Source organism: Macaca mulatta, chromosome 14, assembly GCF_049350105.2.
Source record: "Macaca mulatta isolate MMU2019108-1 chromosome 14, T2T-MMU8v2.0, whole genome shotgun sequence".
In the NCBI taxonomy this organism is placed as follows: domain Eukaryota; kingdom Metazoa; phylum Chordata; class Mammalia; order Primates; family Cercopithecidae; genus Macaca; species Macaca mulatta.
Window position 1 is genome coordinate 115086054 of NC_133419.1, and position 18828 is coordinate 115104881.

Sequence of the window (18828 nt, forward strand, 5' to 3'; positions counted from 1 at the left end):
AAAAAATCAACTCATCTTAGAGCCATAAGAAAAGTGAGGTCAGAGGGCGAACTTCTCCCCAGAATCAAAGGGAAAAATGAGCAAATACAGAGAATCATAACTTATGGTGCAGAGATCCACAAGCAGAAATCTCGGCAGGAACCAGCGCTTGAGTGGGAAAACCTGAACCACAGCTGACAAATTGCTGGAGGCTCAGGATGGACAACTCTGAGAGTTAACCGCTCCAGGGGGACCCAACCATGGGGGCGGGGGGGCTACACCTTGTGAGTTTTACCCCCAGGAGCTCTACTTGATTCTTGCATTGAATATTGGATAAAATCCCCTCATGTTGGAAGGGAAAACAACCATTTTGAAATATGCCAAAGCATTTTGTTCTTCTTAACACAGTCTGTCTGAAGGAGAAACTAACCAACCAGAGCCTAATCTGCTGGGGTTTTATCAAAGCCTACAAAGCCTAACTGACCAGGGAAAATAAAACACCCAACTCCAACCTACCCTCACCATCTTCTTCCACTTAAAGGGGCAGGTTTGGGAGACTGAGAAACACTTGTGACGTTTGTAGTTCAGAGGTACAGGCTCACTAAAAGACTGAGACCTAATCATAACACTATAGAATGCGTCCCCTCCATTCATACCTCACCAGCACATTACTAACAGCCTATTTAGAGCAGTTTCTTTTACCCAGAACATCATGTCTGGCTATCAAGGAAAAAATTACAAGGCATACTAAAAGGCAGAAAAGACACGGTTTGAAGAGACACAGTGAGCATCAGAACCAGACTCAGATATGGCAGGAATCTTGGAATTAATCAGAATGGATGTTAAAATAAGTATGATTAAGATGCTAAGGGCTGTAATGGGGCTGGATGAAGCAGACAGAATGCAAGAACAGATGGACAACGTAAGCAGCAAGATGGCAATTCTAAGAAAGAACCAAAAGGAAAGGCTAGAGATAAAAAACACTGTAACAGAAATGAAGAATGCCTTAGATGGGCTCACTAATAGACTGGACATGGTTGAGGAAAGAATCTCTGACCTTGAGGGTACTTCAGTAGAAACTGTGAAAACTGAAAACAAAGGGAAAAAAAGACTGAAAAACAAAACAAAACAAAACAAAACATAATATCCAGGAACTCTGGAACAACTATAAAAGGTGTAATATACAGGTCATGGAAATACCGGAAGAAATATCTGAAGCAATAATGACTGAGAATTTCCCAAAGTGAATGTCAGATACCAAACCACAGATCCAGAAGGCTTAGAGAACATCAAGAGGGATAAATATCAAAAAACTACACCTCACTATATCATATTCAAATTATAGAAAATCAAAGATAAAGAAAACATTGAAAGAAGTGAAAGAGAAAAAAATACCTTGCCTACAAGGGAGCAAAGATAAAAATTACATCTGACTTCTCAGAAACCATACAAGTGAGAAGACAATAAAGTGAAATATTTAAAGTGTTGAGAGGAAAAAGACCCACCAGCCTACAATTCCATATACAGCAAATTTATTTTTCAAAAGTGAAGGAGAAATAAAGACATTCTCAGACAAAGAAAAATTGAAAAATTTGCTACTAGTGACTTGCCTTGCAAGAAATGTTGAAAAAAATTATTTAGATAGATTAAAAATTATAGGTCCAAAACTCAGCTCTACATAAATAAAGAAAAATACTGAAGAAGGAATAAATGAAAGTAAAATTTAAAAGTATTTTTCATATTCTTAATTTATCTAACAACAGTTTATTCAAAATAATAATAGCAACAATGTATTTTATTACACACGCTTATGTGTATAAGTGAAATGAATGACAGCAATGATACGAGGGAGGGGGAATTAGGATTATTTTGTTATAATAAGTACTAACCGAGAAACAGTATAATGTTCGGTGAAAATGGACTTGGATTAATTGTAAATGTATATTGCACACTCTAGGGCAACCACTAAAAAAAAGTAAAAAGTATAACTGATATGATAAGAAAGGAGAGAAAATTGAATCATATAAAGTTGCTAAATTAAAATAACTAAAGGCAGAAAAAGAGTGGAAGACAAAAATAGAAACAAAGAACAAGGGTAACAAAAACAGTAACAAATATGATAGATATTAACCCAATTATATCAATAATCACTTTCAATGTGAGTGGTCTTAAACAACAATTAAAAGACAGAGAATATTAGAATGGATCAAGAAACAAGATTCAATTACAGATTGTCTATAAGAAATCCACTTTAAATGTAAAGACTCATCAATTGAAAGTAAATGGATGGAGAAAGATATACTATGCTAAAATTAATCAAAAGAAAGTGGAAGAAGTTATAATAATTTCAGACACAGAACACTTCACAGCAAGTAAAGTTATTAGGGATAAAGAGAAGCATTACATAATGATAAAGAGGTCAGTTCTCTAAAAAGACATAGCCATCCTTAATGTGTGTGCACCTAATAACAGAGCATCAAAATACATGAAATAAAAACTGATGGAACTGTGAGGAGAAATAGATGAGTCCACTAGTATAGTGGGCGAGTTCAACATCCCTCTATCAGAAATGGACAGATCCAGCAGGCAGGAAATCATTAAGAACATAATCAAATTCAAAAACATCATCTATGAACTGTAAATAATGGACAGCTATAGACTACTTCATCCAGCAATAGCAGAATACACTGTACATTCTTCTCAAGCTCACATGGAATATTCATCAAGATAGACCACATTCTAGACCACATAATATACCTTAACAAATGTAAAAAAATGTAGAAATCCTAGTGTCTACTCTCAGACCACAATGGAATTAAACTAGAAATTTATAATAGAAGGATAACTGAAAAATCCCCCAATACTTGGAGATACAAATACAACATGTGTCTACATAATACAAGGGTCAAAGAAGAAATTTCAAGAGAAATTAAAAAGTACTTTGAACTAAATGAAAATAAAAACACAAGTTATCAAAACCTGTGGAGTGCAATAGAAGTAGTGCTAAGAGGGAGACTGATAGCATGGAGTGCATATATTAGAAAATAGGAAAGATTTAAAAGCAATCACCTAAGTTTTCACCTTTAGAAACTAGAAAAACAAGGGCAAATTAAATCTGTGGTGAGCAGAAGAAGAGAAACAGTAAAAATTAGAGCAGAAATCAATGGAATTGAAACAGAAAATTAATAGAGAAAAATCAATAAAACCAAAAACTGGTTCTTTGAAAAGATCAATAAAATTGATAAGCCCATAGCTAGGCTAACTTAGCAAAAAGAGAGAGAGAAAGGACATAAATTAGTAATATCAGAGATGAAAGAGGGACGTCATTACAAAAGTCATGAACATTAAAAGGATAATAAAGGAATACTATGAACAGCTTTATGCTTACAAATTTCATAACCTAGCTAAAACAAACCAATTTCTTGAAAGATGCTATCTGCCAAAACTCACATAAGTAATACACACTGAATAAATGTATATCTATTCAACTGAAAATGAATCAGTAATTAATAACCTCCTAAAGCAGAAAGCACCAGGCCAAAATGGGTTCGCTGGTGAATTCTACCAAACATTTAGAAAAAAGTACACCAATTTTCTCCCACCTCTTTCAGAAGATAGAAGCACAAGGAATACTTCCTAATTCTATGAAGTCAGCATCTCCTTAATACGAAAACCAGACAAACACATTGCAAGAAAATAAATCTATAGTTCAATAGATTTATTGGCTAGGTACGGAGGCTCACGCCTGTAATCCCAGCACTTTGGGAGGCCAAAGCAGGAGGATCACCTGAGGTCAGGAGTTCGAGACCAGCCTGGCCAATATGGTGAAACCCTGTCTCTACTAAAAATACAAAAATTAGCCGGGTGTGGTGGTGCATGCCTGTAATCCCAGCTACTACTTGGGAGTCTGAGACAGGAGAATTACTTGAACCCAGGAGGCAGAGATTGCAGTGAGCCAAGATCACGTCACTGTACCCCAGCCTGGGCGACAGAGTGAGACTCTGTCTCAAAACAAACACAAAAAACAAAAAACAAAAAAACTCACAATTCAGTATCTGTCATGAACATAGATGCAAAAATTCTCAACAAAATATTAACAAATTGAATCCATCAAAGCATAAAAAGAATTGTGTGCCCCACTAAGGGGGATTTATCCCAGAAATGAAAGGCTGTTTCAACATTTGACAACTAATTAAGGCTATCCATCATATCAACAGGCTAAGGAACAAAAGACAGATGATTATATCAATAGATGTAGAAAAAACCTTTGACAAAATCTAACACTTGCTCATGATTTAAAAAAAAAAAAAACCACAAAGGAAAAACCTCTCAGTAAATGAGAAATAGAGGGGGAACTTCCTCAACTTGATAAAGATTATCTACAAAAAATGTACAGATAACGTCATATTTAATGGTGAGAAATTAGAAGCTTTCTCATTAAGATCAGGAACAAGGCAAACATATACTCTCTGAACACAGCTTTTCAACATTATGCTAGAAATCCTAGCTAATGCAATGAGATAAGTAAATAAAATGTATACTGACTGAGAAGGAAGAAATAAAACTGTCTCGTTCACAAATGAGATGATTGTCTAATAGAAAATCCGAAAGAATCAGGCCGGCTGCGGTGGCTCACGCCTGTAATCCCAGCACTTTGGGAGTCTGAGGCGGATGGATCACAAGGTCAGGAGTTCAATACCAGCCTTACCAACATGGTGAAACCCCATCTCTACTAAAAATTAAAAAGTTAGCCAGGTGTGGTGACGTGCACCTGTAATCCCAGCTACTCAGAAGGCTGAGGCAGGAGAATCGCTTGAACCTGGGAGGCGGAGGTTGCAGTGAGCCAAGATCACACCACTGCACTCTGGCCTGGGTGACAAAGCGAGACTCCATCTCAAAAAAAAAAAAAAAAAAAAAAATCTGAAAAATCACCAAAAACCTCCTGGAATTAATAAACAATTATAACAAGGTTTCAGGATGCAAGGTTAATTTGCAAAAGTCAATTATTTTTCTGCATAGCAACAATGAACAAGTGGAATTTGATATTAAAAAGAAATTGTCATTTATATTAATAGGCCCTCAAAATAAAATACTTGGGTATAAATCTAACAAAGCACATACATGGTCTATATAAGGAAGGCCATAAAACTCTGATGAAAGAAACCAAAGAAAAACTAAATAAATGGAGAAATATTCCATGTTCATAGATAGGAAGACTCAATATTAGTCAAGACATTAGTTCTTCACAACTTGATCTATAGATTCAATGCAACCAAAATCAAAATCCTAGCAAGATATTTTGTGGATATCAATAATCTGATTTCAGCGTTTATATGAAGAGTCAAAAGAAAGTCAATAGCCACCACAATATTGAAGGAGAAGAACAAAGAACAAAATTGGAGGACTGACATCAAGACTTATTACATTACTATAATTACCCTAAAGCCACAGTGATAAAGATAGTGAAGTATTGGTTAAAAAAAAAAAAAATTGACAGGGGATCAATGAGATAGAACAGAAAGCCCAGAAATAGACTCACATAAACACAATAAACTAATCTTTGAAAAGGGGGCAAAGGCAATACAAATACAATGAAGAAAAGATAGGCTTTACAATAAGTGGTGCTGAAACAACTGAACATCCACATGCAGAGAAGTGAATCTCAACACAGACTTTCCACCCATCACAAAAATTAATTCAAAATACCTCACAGACCAAAATATAAAACTATAAAACTAGAAGATAACATAGGAGAAAATCTACATGCCCTTGGGATTGGCAATGACTTTTTAGATATAATAGCGAAACCACAATCCATGAAAAAAAGAATTGATATGCTGGACTTCATTAAAATGAAAGATTTCTGCTCTGCCAAAGACACTGTCAAGAGAATGAAAAGACAAGCTGCAGACTGAGAGAGAGAAGATATTTGCTAAAAACACACCTGATAAAGGACTGGTACCCAAAATACGCAAAGAACTCTTAAAACTCAACAATAAGAAAACAAAGAACTTAATTAAGAAATGGGCCAAAGAACTTAACAAATACCTCCTCCAAAGAAAACATGTAATGGCAAATAAACACATAAAAAGATGTCCCACATCATATGTCATCAGAGAGATGCAAATTAAAACAACGAGATACCACTACACACCTATCAGAGCAGCCAAAATTCAGAACACTGAAAACACCAATTGCTGGTGAGGCTGTGAAGCAACCGGAACTCTCTTTTATGGCTGGTGGGAATGCAAAATGCTATAGACACTTTGGAAGACAGTAAGACAGTAAAAAGAACTGTGCTTGCTGGGGGTTGGGAGGAGGAAGGAATGAACAGGTGGAGCATAGACTTTTTTAGGGCAGTAAAAATACTCTGTATGATTCTATAATGGTGGATACATGTTATTATACATGTGTTTAAACCCATAAAATGTACAATACCAACCGTGAACCCTAAGGTAAGCTTTGGACGCTGAGTGACAATGACTGATATCGAGTGTCAATGTAGGTCCAGCAATGATAACAAATGCACCGCTTTGGTAGGGTATGCTGATAACGGGGGATGCCGTGCATGGGGAGGGCAGCGGGTGTATGGGAAGTCTCAGAAACTTCCACTCAATTTTTCTGTGAACCTAAAACTGTCTAAAAAATAAAATCTACTTACAAAGTAATAATAATAATAACAGTAATTTCCTTTGAACATGAGATTATATATTTGGCCCTTTACTTTTTTCTTTGGAGAGGTGTGTGTTGGGGGAATGACAACAAAGACTTTTTAGTTTTTTTAAAGTTGGTTTTTTCTTCCCTTCCATGTGGCTGACACAGGAAAATTTGACTTTCTACTCTGGCCGTCATCAGAAAACTCAAGCATGGTTAAGGGAAACTGTGGGCTCTCTAAAAACTAATATGCTTACGTGTTACAGTGCATGTTAATTGGAAATCTGCAACTACCAAAAATGTCACTCAAACTGGCTTGAACGTTAAAGAAAATTTATTGATTCACAAACCTGAAAAGCCTAAAGATATCAGGCTTCAGTCAAGACTTCATTCAGCAACTCAAGGGCGGCAAAGACCCCGGAGGCTTTTCATTTCTCCTCCGCGTTCCACAACATGTATTTCTCTACGTGGCCACGAGATGGCTGCAAGTAGCTTTCAGTGCTGCGATGTCCTTGCTCACATCCAAAGAGACGAGAATGTCCCTCAAGTAGCTTCTGAGGAAGAGTGAAATTGTTTTCTCCAGGATCCCAAGGGAATGTGCCTTTGTCTTTGAGTAACACTAATTAGGGTCTATGTCCATCCCTGGCCACTCGTGGAGTGGGGTGGTCGTGTTGATAGCCTTAAGTCAGTCAAGCCCCATTCTTGGAACTGGGTGTGAAGTCAGCACAGGGGTTATGTGAGGGAGGAGTGAACGCCCAGATGGAAATCACGCTGCTGAGTCAGGAACTAGATGGCATTCGCTCCAGAGCCGCACATTTCCTCAGGAGAGAAGGCTCTTTCCTTTCCTTTATCTGGTCTTGGAGCGGAAACGGCTTGGCGGCTCATTTAGCACAGGATGAGACTCCAGGAAAGGACGCAGGGAGTAGGCTCATCTCCAGTCTAACCCCTAGTCTAGCTCACACGTGTCCCGACCCCTACCCCTCACAGTTCACCTGGATAGGAGACCAGGCTTCGGAGCAAGAGCCTATCTAGAAACACGTGGAGTGCTCTGCTAGAACTCCTTGTCTATGGCTATTTTAGTAACCCCACAGAGTGGCAGCTGCAGGCAGCAGTTGAGCACATGGTGGCACAGGAACTGGAGGTTTAGGACTCTGTCCATCTTCTCACCACCAGCACCACTAACTAAGAAAGAGGCACCTGCAGACCAACGTGAATACTCACCAGCTTTGTGATGATCACTACATCATTTAATGTTTCTATTCTTTCTTCATCTGTAAAGTGGGGATCATGTGATAATAATAAACTCCTTGCCTATTTTGTGTTGAAAAAAGAGGAAATGTTTCTGTTCTTTGTCTCATCTTTCAGTCTTGACCTGCACAATTGGTAACTTCTACGCTGAGACTTCTGGTTTCCCTTTCTTCTCCTTTACTAGTTCCTCCCAAAGGAAGGAAGATTTACAGATTGTATTGGTCAGCCACTTATCACTGATAGAGTCACCCTTGATAGCAGGGTTACATCACAGGAAGTGTTGAAGGTCAGCACTAATGCTTGGCACAGCCCCCTGCATCGTGTTCCTTGCCTATTGCTGTAGGGAATCAGACTCATACGTCCTTGAAATTGGTAAACTCAGCCAAAGATCCTTTCAGGATCTGCTCAGCTCTCTGGCGCCAAGAGTGCCCCTTCCAAATTTAGACGGATTGGAGAGAGGAGCCTCCACTTTGACATGGGCTCACCACCCCCAGTTCAGCTTTTAACGGGCCTTTGCATTAGAATCTTGGGTTCTTCAACCCAAATATCCATCAATCATAGACTGGATTAAGAAAATGTGGCACATATACACCATGGAATACTATGAAGTCATAAAAAAGGATGAGTTCATGTACTTTGTAGGGACATGGATGCAGCTGGAAACCATCATTCTGAGCAAACTATCGCAAGAACAGAAAACCAAACACCACTGTTCTCACTCATAGGTGGGAATTGAACAATGAGAACACTTGGAGACAGGGTGGGGAACATCACACATCGGGGCCTGTCGTGGGGTGGGGGAGGGGGGAGGGAGAGCATTAGGAGAAATACCTAATGTAAATGATGAGTTAATGGGTGCAGCACACCAACATGGCACATGTATACATATATAACAAACCTGCATGTTGTGCACATGTACCCTGGAACTTAAAGTATAATTAAAAAAAAAAAGTCATAACAAGAATAATCTAAAAAAATCTTGGGTTCTTGTCCTGCCATCTTTAATAAAGTGAGAAATCCTTCTCAGCTGGCTACAGATCTTTGTGTATGGGCTCCTTTGGCAGGAACCTGGGGCAGGACTTAGGAGTGGGGTGGGGAGAAGGTGGAAATACGTGCCAAAGCCTATCTCACTCCCCTATACCCTGCTGGGTTGTGGAGGTGAAATGAAGTTATATAGTTGAAAGTATTTTAGAAGTGAAACTGAACACAGATATCAGGCAGCAGGCGGATGGTATACCTCCAGGTGGATGGTATAAGGAGTGATGCCCTCTCCTGGGAAATGGCTGGTGCAGATGTCAGTTCTGTAAGGAACATTCCCACTCCAGATACTGGATCTTTGATTATTAGCTGGGAGACTTTCTCCTCCCAGATGTGGCTTGAATAAAAGTGTGTCCTCACATAAGACAATAAACGGGCTCCGCTCAGAAGTTGACTGATGTTGTTATTGAGTGAAAGGGTGCCCAATGCACTAGAAGCCAATACTATGACACCGGGTTTTGGAGAAAAGAAAAGCTTTATATTGAAAGTGGACTCTTAAGGAGAAAGGAGTCAAGTTCAAATCTGTTTCCCTGCACTGGCTTCAAAGCAGTATTTTTATTAGAAAAGGTTCAGGGGATAGATTCTGAGACTATATAGGTAATTGGTGAAAGGAAAGAGGAGGTCTGGGAAGGCCCTGCGCATGTCCAGTTGTCTCTTCCCGCTATCTCATGGGTCACATGTGTGAATTCTGGGGGAGTAAGTATGAAACGTGGAAATTTGGGCTGGGACGCCAGCAAGCTTGTTCTGTGCAAACTCCAGTCAGCCATCTTAGTTTCCACCGATTCTAGCTAGCTTTTTCTTGATCTCATCATCAGAGTCTCAGCAAGTTGTTTCTTTTCTTACCAGCTGTTCTGCAAACGAGAATTTTTGCTAGTTGTTGGTTTCTTTAACTCTTTGGGACACAATTCCAATGTGTCCTACTTGGAGGAACAATTAGTAGCAGATCCTCTCTTCTTCCTCCTTAATGAGAAAACACACCTTTTTGTTAAGTCCACTTCCTTCCAATGCGCTTTGAATTTCAATGTTTCCTGGGACTTCAGTGTGTCTACCAAGGGCTCGTCTGGCTTCAAAGATACTTAGTCTTAGCTCTGTCTTTCTTTTCCCTTTAGCTACACTCGCTCGTCTTCTTTCTACTTCCCTTTACTATCCACCCTCTTCTTCCTTAGCTTCAGAATGATTTTCATGTCCAAGGTGGTACTAAGTTGCTCTCTCTATTGTCACCAATGATGTCATAATCATCTCATTTACATTCAAAGTTCTGTTTTAGTTCTAATACTCCTTGATGTCCCTGTCATTGTTCACCATTTAAAAAAATTATTTAATATTTTCTTTATTTTTTAAAGTACATCCACAATTGCACCATAATGCCACTACATCAATATCTTTTTGACCTCTTCTAGTATCCAGACATAGTTATTTTTTTTTACAAAGTTGGAAACAATATACAAAAGCCTTCTTTGTTCTTTCATGTAATATTATTTCTAGACACGTCATACAAGGGTAAAGCTGAAGGAGGCCTACAGCTCTCATATGCTTTCTATATTTTATAGGTGACAAAACTAAGATTTGTTGGAAATCCTCAGTGGAAAGCAGCAGTGGCCAGGACCAGCAATCTCCAAATCCCAGTCAGCCCTCTACCTTGGCTATAGTCCCCAAAGGAGGGTTTCCCCAATTTGGAGAAAGCACGTGGGGCGTTTATTTAAAATGTAATTTCGTGAACCTACCGCATCACTGAATCAGGCTCTTCAATAATGGGGCTTACACATTTGTAGTTTTTAAAAAGACACCTAGGTGACTCTTAAGCATATTATGACTTGAGGCCAGGTGCAATGACTCATGGCTGCAATCCCAGTGCTTTGGAAGGGCAAGGTGAGAGGATTTCTTGAACCCAGGAGTTTGAGGTTACAGTGAGGTATTACAGTGTCACTGCACTCCACCCTGGGCAACAGAGGGAGAACTTGTCTCAAAAAAATAAAAATACACACGTACCCCTGAACCTAAAATAAAAGTTAAAATCAGTACATTTAAAAAAAGTTCAAGACCTGCCGTTTTAAAGAGTTTAAGTCACAGAACACACAGAGGCAAATGTTCAGCACTAGAAACCAGGCCTTCTGAGCTGAGCTAGACCTACCACAACTTCGCCAAAACTAGAGGCAAGATAAACAGCCAGTTCCTTGTCTAAGCGGAAGAAGTTACCTTCAGGCCTGTCTTACCGCAACCAAACCAGTAGAAATCAAGGCACCTATTCATATGAACTATAAGTAGCTTGCTCATGTTACTATAAGTAACTCATATGGTTTCTGGGTTTTTGAGCTATAGGAGAGAAGAGGGAAGAAAGAAATAGCCTAAGAGAGATTCAAGAGAGCTGTTGATACCATCTAAGAAACAAGTTAACCCAGTCCAGTTGTATTAAATATCACTTTATTCTTCTCAACACATATGTCCTATATGTAGAACTGCATAAACTTGCATGCCAGTTACAATTTCTGCCATCTATGGCTTCATTTCAGCCATGGCTTTAAAAGTAGAGCTTTCTGGGTGTATTATGTGAGTTTCAGCAGGTTGTGGGGGTTGGGGAAACCATGAAGTGTTGGAGAGAGGAGACGGGCTGGCAGTAAACCTTTGAGCACACCTATAAATTAGACCAGTGTTGTATGAAATGCTGGTTGTGATATATTAGAGGGTCTGAAATCAATTTAGTGACCAGCAGTTTTATATGGAGTGGAAAGGAATGAAATGGAGAGTAGAACAGAATAGAACAGACCATTACTACTACTATTGTTGAGAGAGCCTTGTTCTGTCATTCAGGCTGGAGTGCCATGGCATGATCATGGCTCACTGCAGCCTCAACCTCCTGGACTCAAGCGTTCCTCTCACCTCAGCTTCTTGAGTAGTTGGGACTATAGCTGTGCACCACCATGCCTGGCCAATTTTTGTAATTTTTTTTGTAGTAATGGGGTTTCACCATGTTGCCCGAGCTGGTCTTGAACTCCTGGGCTCAGGTGATCCATCCACCTCAGCCTCCCAAAGTGCTGGGATTACAGGCCTGAGTCACTGCACCAGGCCTACCATTATTACGGGTGATTGTATGTGTGTGTGTGTGTGTTTGTGTGTGTGTGTGTGTATGGAGTCAATGTAAAATTTCCTTTTTTACAACCACTTTATTGAGGTATGACTGATCTCACTTATATGTAGAATCTAAAATAGTCAAACTCATAGGAGCAGAAAGAATGGTGGTTGACAGGAACTGGGGAGTGGAGAAAACGCATTGGTCAAAGGGTACAAAGTTTCAGTCATGCACGATAAATAAGTTCTGGACATTCCTACCCAACATAGGACATATGATTGCCAATGCTGACAATACTAAAAATTTGGTAAGAGGATAGATTTTACATTAAATACTCTTACCACAAAAGAAGAAAAAGTTAAACATTTTTAGGTAGTGTTCAAAACATTTGAAAACTGCTGTGTTTTCGCGGAAAACTCCTTTGTTAGAAGATGAACAAAGTTCAGAGAGGTTGAATCCTTAGCCAAAGGTTACTTAATCTTAGACCTTTTGGCTCCAAATCCAGTACTTTTCCCTCTAACACTTCCATGCAGCACACATTTCCCTTTGCTTGCAGAATCTTCATGTTTTCATTTCTAATGAATGAATATTAGGTTTATACCGCATTATTTGTCTTATTATTTCTCTAATATTGAATATTTTGGTAATTTCATTTTTAGATATAAATAATTCAGCTATATTTTTATAATTATAGTTTTGTTCTTTTTATGAATTACTTATATAGGCTACATTTTCTGGTATGATTATTCTTATGGCTTTTCACTCCAGAAACAACGAATTTACACGTTTACCAGCAACCATTTCCCAATAGTCTCACTAGTACTGGATTTTATCATTTATTCTTATACTTGTTTATCTGGTATGTGTTAAATGGCCCCTTAGAATTGTTTCCATTTGAATTTCTTTAATTAACTTTCGAGGTTTAGTGTTTCACATGTTGGTTTTATGTTGGCTTTCCTGGTGTATGAACTGTCTGTGTGTGTCTCGGTACACTGGCAGCCTGGTTTGAATAAACTCAATATACTTTAGATATTAAACTTTCAATATGCAGCCATGTTTTAGCATTTTTTCTTATTTTCTTACAACTCTTTCTGCCTTGGTTTTGTGAATTTTCATTATTTCACCATTTTACTTTTTTTTTTTTTTTTTTTTTTTGGTGTGGCGGCAAGGTTTGTTAAAGTGAAAGCGAAAGTAAAGCTTCCACGCAGTGGAAAGGGATCCGGAAGGAAGGGTTGCTGTTTGTGGCTCGGGTGTCTTATGCTTATATCCTGTTATGACACCTCCCCTTTTCCTCTTTCTGTCCTATAGAATTAGCTTATTTTCTATCTGCTTAGGGGTTGGCAGGCCTGACCAGTTAAAAACATCGGGCTGCAGCTAGAGCTTAAACTCCCTATATAAATGGTTGAAGTTTCAATCCCTTAGCTTGCAGCTGTGACTCATTTTGGCTTAGGGGAAAGTCCCCTTTGATTGGTTGAAGTTTTAATTCCTTAGCTTGCAGCTATGACTTATTTTGGCTTAGGGGAAAGTCCCCTTAGGGAAGTCCCTATTGACCCAGGGAATTCAGCCAACTTAACCAGTTGGTCCCTCAGTTCCGCCTCTCAACAGGAAAGCCCAAGTGCTGTTGGGAAGTTGGGCGATGATCATTCTAGCTACTTCCTGCTGAACTGCAGCCTAGAAGGGGCTCTACAGTGGAGGTTTCCTCAGGAGGGGAGTCTTCAGTGTCATGGTGTGAGAACGGGTTGGGGAGTCAGCCTAGGGGTCCTCCATAGTAGGTGCTAGTGGTGGTCATTTGGGGCTCCATTTGTCAAACCATTTTCAGTTTCATGGATTCTATTCTGGAAGAGACAAATTTTACAAGAAGGTTAAAAATGCAGGGTCCAAAGATAAACAACATTACAATAGCCACCAAGGGTCCCAAGAAAGGGAGAAGCCAAGGCATCCATTGGTTGACAATACTCCAAGGTCCTGTTTCTTGGAGTTCTTGTGCCCAGTGCTGTATCCGGTCTTGAAGCTCTTTAACCGTCTCGGTGACAATTCCAGATTGATTAACGAAATAACAGCACTCTTCTCCTAGAAAAAGACAGGTTCCACCTCTTTCGGCTGTTAATAAATCTAAGGCTCTCCGATTTTGAAGGGCTACTGCTGCTAAAGAGTTAAGCTGGCTTTGTAAGGTGACCAGCGAATCTGCGACTCGTTCCATGTCATCATTTAACTCTTGTGATAATTTGTAATAGGATTGGGTGGAAGTGGTAATGCTTCCAATGCCAGTTCCTAGTCCTCCTAGTATCCCAGCCCCGATAATGAGTGGCAGAACAGTCCAGGTAAGCTGAGACGCTGGGTTTGACGGATCTTAAAGATCCGTCAAATAAAGGCAAATAAAAATTGAGAGTCAGGATGCAGAGGGATGCAGAAGAAAGCGTCCTTAAGATCTAGGACTGTAAACCGTTCTGCTTCCTCTGGTATCTGGGAGAGTAGAGTATAAGGATTAGGTACAACTGGATACAGAGGAACAACTGCCTCATTGATAATTCTGAGGTCTTGCACTAACCTTCATTGTCCTTTGGGGTTTTGTATGCCTGGAAGAGGAGTATTACATGAACTGTTGCATGGCTTTACTAATCCCTGTGCTTTTAGGTCTTTAATGATCTTTTGTAACCCTTGTTGGGCTTCTGGCCTGAGGGGGTACTGCCTTTAGTAAGGAAAGGAGGTAGGATCCTTTAATTTAACTTGAACTGGACAAGCGTTTTTTGCTAGTCTGTATTGTCCTTCCTCTGCACAGACTTCAGGATTAACTCCTTCCTCGAGTGGAGGGCAGCAAGCAGGTACTCCTTCTCCTATATTCAAGTATATAACGGCCCCTGCTTTAGCTAATATGTCCTTCCCTAGTAAAGGAGTAGGGCTCTCAGGCATAATAAGAAAGGCATGTGAGAAAAATAAGGTTCCCCAGTCACAACTTCAGGGGTGTGAGAAATACCTAGTGCCTGGCTGTCCTAGGACCCCTTTGATGGTGACAGACCTGGAGGATAGTTGTCTGGGACAGAAGGATAAAACTGAGAAGGCCATACCAGTGTCCAGGAGGAAGTTAGTTTCCTGGCCTTCAATGGTTAAGCTGACCCAGGGCTCTGTGAGGGTGATGGCATGGGCTGACGCCTGCCCTGGGAACCCTCAGTCCTGTTGTTGAACCATCTTGTTAGTGGCCTCTGGCCCAGAGGACCTTCACTCTCGGGGGCAATGTGCCTTCCAGTGATCCCCCTGGCACAAGGGACATGGATGAGGGGCGGCTTATTTTTGTTTGGGCAGTCCTTTTTGAAGTGTCCCTGTAAGCCGCACTGATAACAAGCCCTCTTAGGTGGGTTGTCTGCCCAGCCCTTCCTGCTTTCAGAGCCACCAAAGTTTGTCTGCCTGAAGGTCATGACTAAGACAGCGGCCTTTTTCTTATCTCATCTGTCTCGTTCAGCCTACTCCTCCTCATCCCTAATATAAAACACCGAAGTTACCAAATTCAGTAGTTTCCAAATTTTGCTGGGGGCCCAGGGCAGACTTGAAGTTTTTTTCTTATGTCTGCAGCTAACTGAGTGATAAACTTATCCTTTAAAATTAGTTGGACTTCAATAGAGTCAGGTGACAAAAGGTATGCTTTCTTAATGCCTCCCTTAACCTCTCTAAAAATGTCGTAGGGTTTTCTTTCTTTCCCTGAGTTATGGTGGACATCATTGAGCAATTCATTGGCTTTTTTCTGGTCTTTCTTAATCCCTCTAGTATACGAGTCAGTAAATGCCCGCAACTCCGGTCTCCTTGCTCCGAATTGAGGTTCCAATGGGGATCCACACTGGGAACTGCCTGTTGGCCTGTGGGGAATTGTTTCCTTTCTTCTGATGTCATTTTATCATTTACCTGGCTTAGGTACCAGAGATCCCCAAACTCCCGGGCCGCAGCTGAGGCGGCCTCTTTTTCGTTGGGAGTTAATGTTTGACCTAACAACAATATAATATCTCTCCATGCTAAATCAAAAGATTGTCCTAATTCCTGTAAGACGTCTATGTATCCATCAGGATTATCTGAGAATTTTCCTAGGTCCAGTTTGATCATTTTCACCATTTTACATTTTTATATAATCCTACCCATTATTACTTTATAATTTGAATTTCTTCTATTCTCTAAGTCATAAAAAGAAATTTCTGATTTATTAATTACAGTTAGAAAATGTATTCTATTTAAGTTTTTGTAGTGTGATTTGTAACTCTCTGATACACATGCACAGAAAGTTTAAAAATCCCTCACCTGTGTGGAATGTGAGGCTGTAAGTTAAGAACTGAGTGCTAAGAGCCTTTTTGCTCTTTTTCTAAGTCAGTTGTTCTCAATGAGTGATCCCAGATAGCAGTATCTAGGAACTTGTTAGAAATATAAATTCTCAAGCTCCCGTTCCACTCCTACTGAATCAGAAACTCTTGAGAGTAGGGCCGAGTAATCGATGTTTTTTGCTTTGTTTTGTTTTTCTTTTTTGTAGCGACAGGGTTTTGCCGTGTTGCCCAGGCTGGTCTCAAGTCATCCTTCCACCTTGACTCCCCAAAGTGCTGAGATTACAAGTGTGAGCCACTGGCCCAGACAGTAATCAATGTTTTTACAAGCCCTCCAGGTGATTCTGATGCATGCTAAAGTTTGCATACGCGGTACAAACTCAAAAGCCAGGATGACACTCACTTCTAACTTTTAATTAATTGGTGGGAGACATCATCTGCCTTTGCTAGGCAATCCCCTTAGGGCCCACAGAGCATCAATTATTCCGTTTATCAAAATGCGTAACAACAATGTCCCTCCATCCCCACCCCTTATCAGTGTAGCCAATTATAATATATGCCCATGCCTGCAATTTATAGTCTTGCTTGTAGCTACCCTCCACTGGAAACCCCACTACTACTTCATACTTGTTAAAGTTTGCAGGAAGATATTCTTCCGGTTACCCTCCCAGGTTATTAGCTTTAAGATATTATGTGTATTTTTATTTTTGCTTTCAGGGAATTTCTCAGCTATGCTTTCTGATTATTTCTTACTCTCTTGTGTCTATCCCTTGTGGCTTCATTGCTGATCTTTTTTCTTCTCCCAAGGTCAGTTTTGAAACACCTTTTTTTTTTTTTTGAGACAGAGTTTCACTGTTGTTGCCCAGGCTGGAGTGCAATGGCGTGATCTCAACCTCGGCCTCCCAGGTTCAAGCGATTCTCCTGCCTCAGCCTCCCGGGTAGCTGGGATTACAGGCGTACACCAGCACGCCTGGCTAATTTTATATCTTTAGTAGAGATGGGGTTTCTCCATGTTGGTCAGGCTGCTCTTGAACTCTCGACCTCAGGTGATCCACCCGCCTCAACCTCCCAAAGTGCTGGGATTACAGGCATGAGCCACTATGTCCGACCTTGAAACACCTTTCAATAGTAAATCTAAGATTAGCAAAAGACAACACTCTTAAAATGTTAAACTTTATCAGGAAAATTTCAGAAATTTTCAGGAAAATAAATAGAAAATGTCAATGTTGCTAAGTAGGAATGCCTTTAGCTCTACAAGAGAACTTGTGAAGGTCAGGGTGTTTTTAGGGTCACAGGAAGGAGTCCAGGTTATGGTTCTACCTCTAGATAGCCACAAAGTGGATTTTATCAGTTTACCCATAGTTGATCAGGCCCCTGAAAACCCAATCAATATTGCTGAGCTTCAAACACACCAATGCTATCTGGGACAATCTTCTGTGACTCTCCTTTCTTTGATCCCTTTCACATCTACTCCCATCTCTGGAGGCTCACTTTGTCAGTAATAGCATTCCTGCTACTTCTGGTCTAAATAGATGCCACTCACCCGAACTCAACTGGCCTTTGTAATATGAGATGGATGCAATGAAATAGCAATTATATTCCCATCAGGCCCTGCACCAGCTCCATCACCTTATGTATGGAGAGGACTTTACCAAAAGAGTGATCCTGAGAACCAGGAGCTACCTTTAGAATGCCCCACAATGCATCACAAATATTGACTGGGAGAGCCCAAGGGTATCTCAAAACTGCCTTACTGAGCAGAAAACTGCCTTGAAAGCAAAAGCACCTATCTGTAGGCGGGACAAGCATGTTCATATTCCATGTCTCTAGCAACCGATGAAGTTAAGCTGTAGACATCCCAATGCCTTTTGCAGCCAGGCTCCAGGCCTCTTAACACCTTTTCGCAACACTCTGCTATTCTAATCCTCTCAAAGCCAATGGCTTTCCCATTGTAGACCTCCTTAAGTAGAATCCCACTTGCCCATGTTCCCTTTGTATGCAACCCACACAAGGAGCCTCTGGTGGGCCGGGCGTGGTGGCTTATGCCTGTAATCCCAGCACTTTGGGAGGCCGAGGTGGGCAGATCACGAGGTCAAGAGATCGAGACCATCCTGGCCCATATGGTGAAACCCCATCTCTACTAAAATACAAAAATTAGCTGAGCATGGTGGCATGCACCTCTAATCCCAGCTACTTGGGAGGCTGAGGCAGGAGAATCGCTTGAACTCAGGAGGAGGAGGTTGCAGGGAGCCGAGATTGTGCCACTGCACTCTGGCCTGGCAACAGAGCAAGACTCCGTCAAAAAAAAAAAAAAAAAAAAAAAAGAAAAAAGAAAAAAGCCTCTGGTGTCATCCCAGATTTATAGGAGATTGCAGTGCACATTTACCACACACCTCAGTTCTAAAGCCATAGGTCTATGGAAGCATTGAAAGATGTAGGTGTTCTATAGAGCCTGCACTTGAAAAACAGGGCACACTAGGGCAAGTCAACTCTGGAAAAATAGCCATCTCAGTAAATAATTTGCAGAAGTGAGGACAGAGCCAT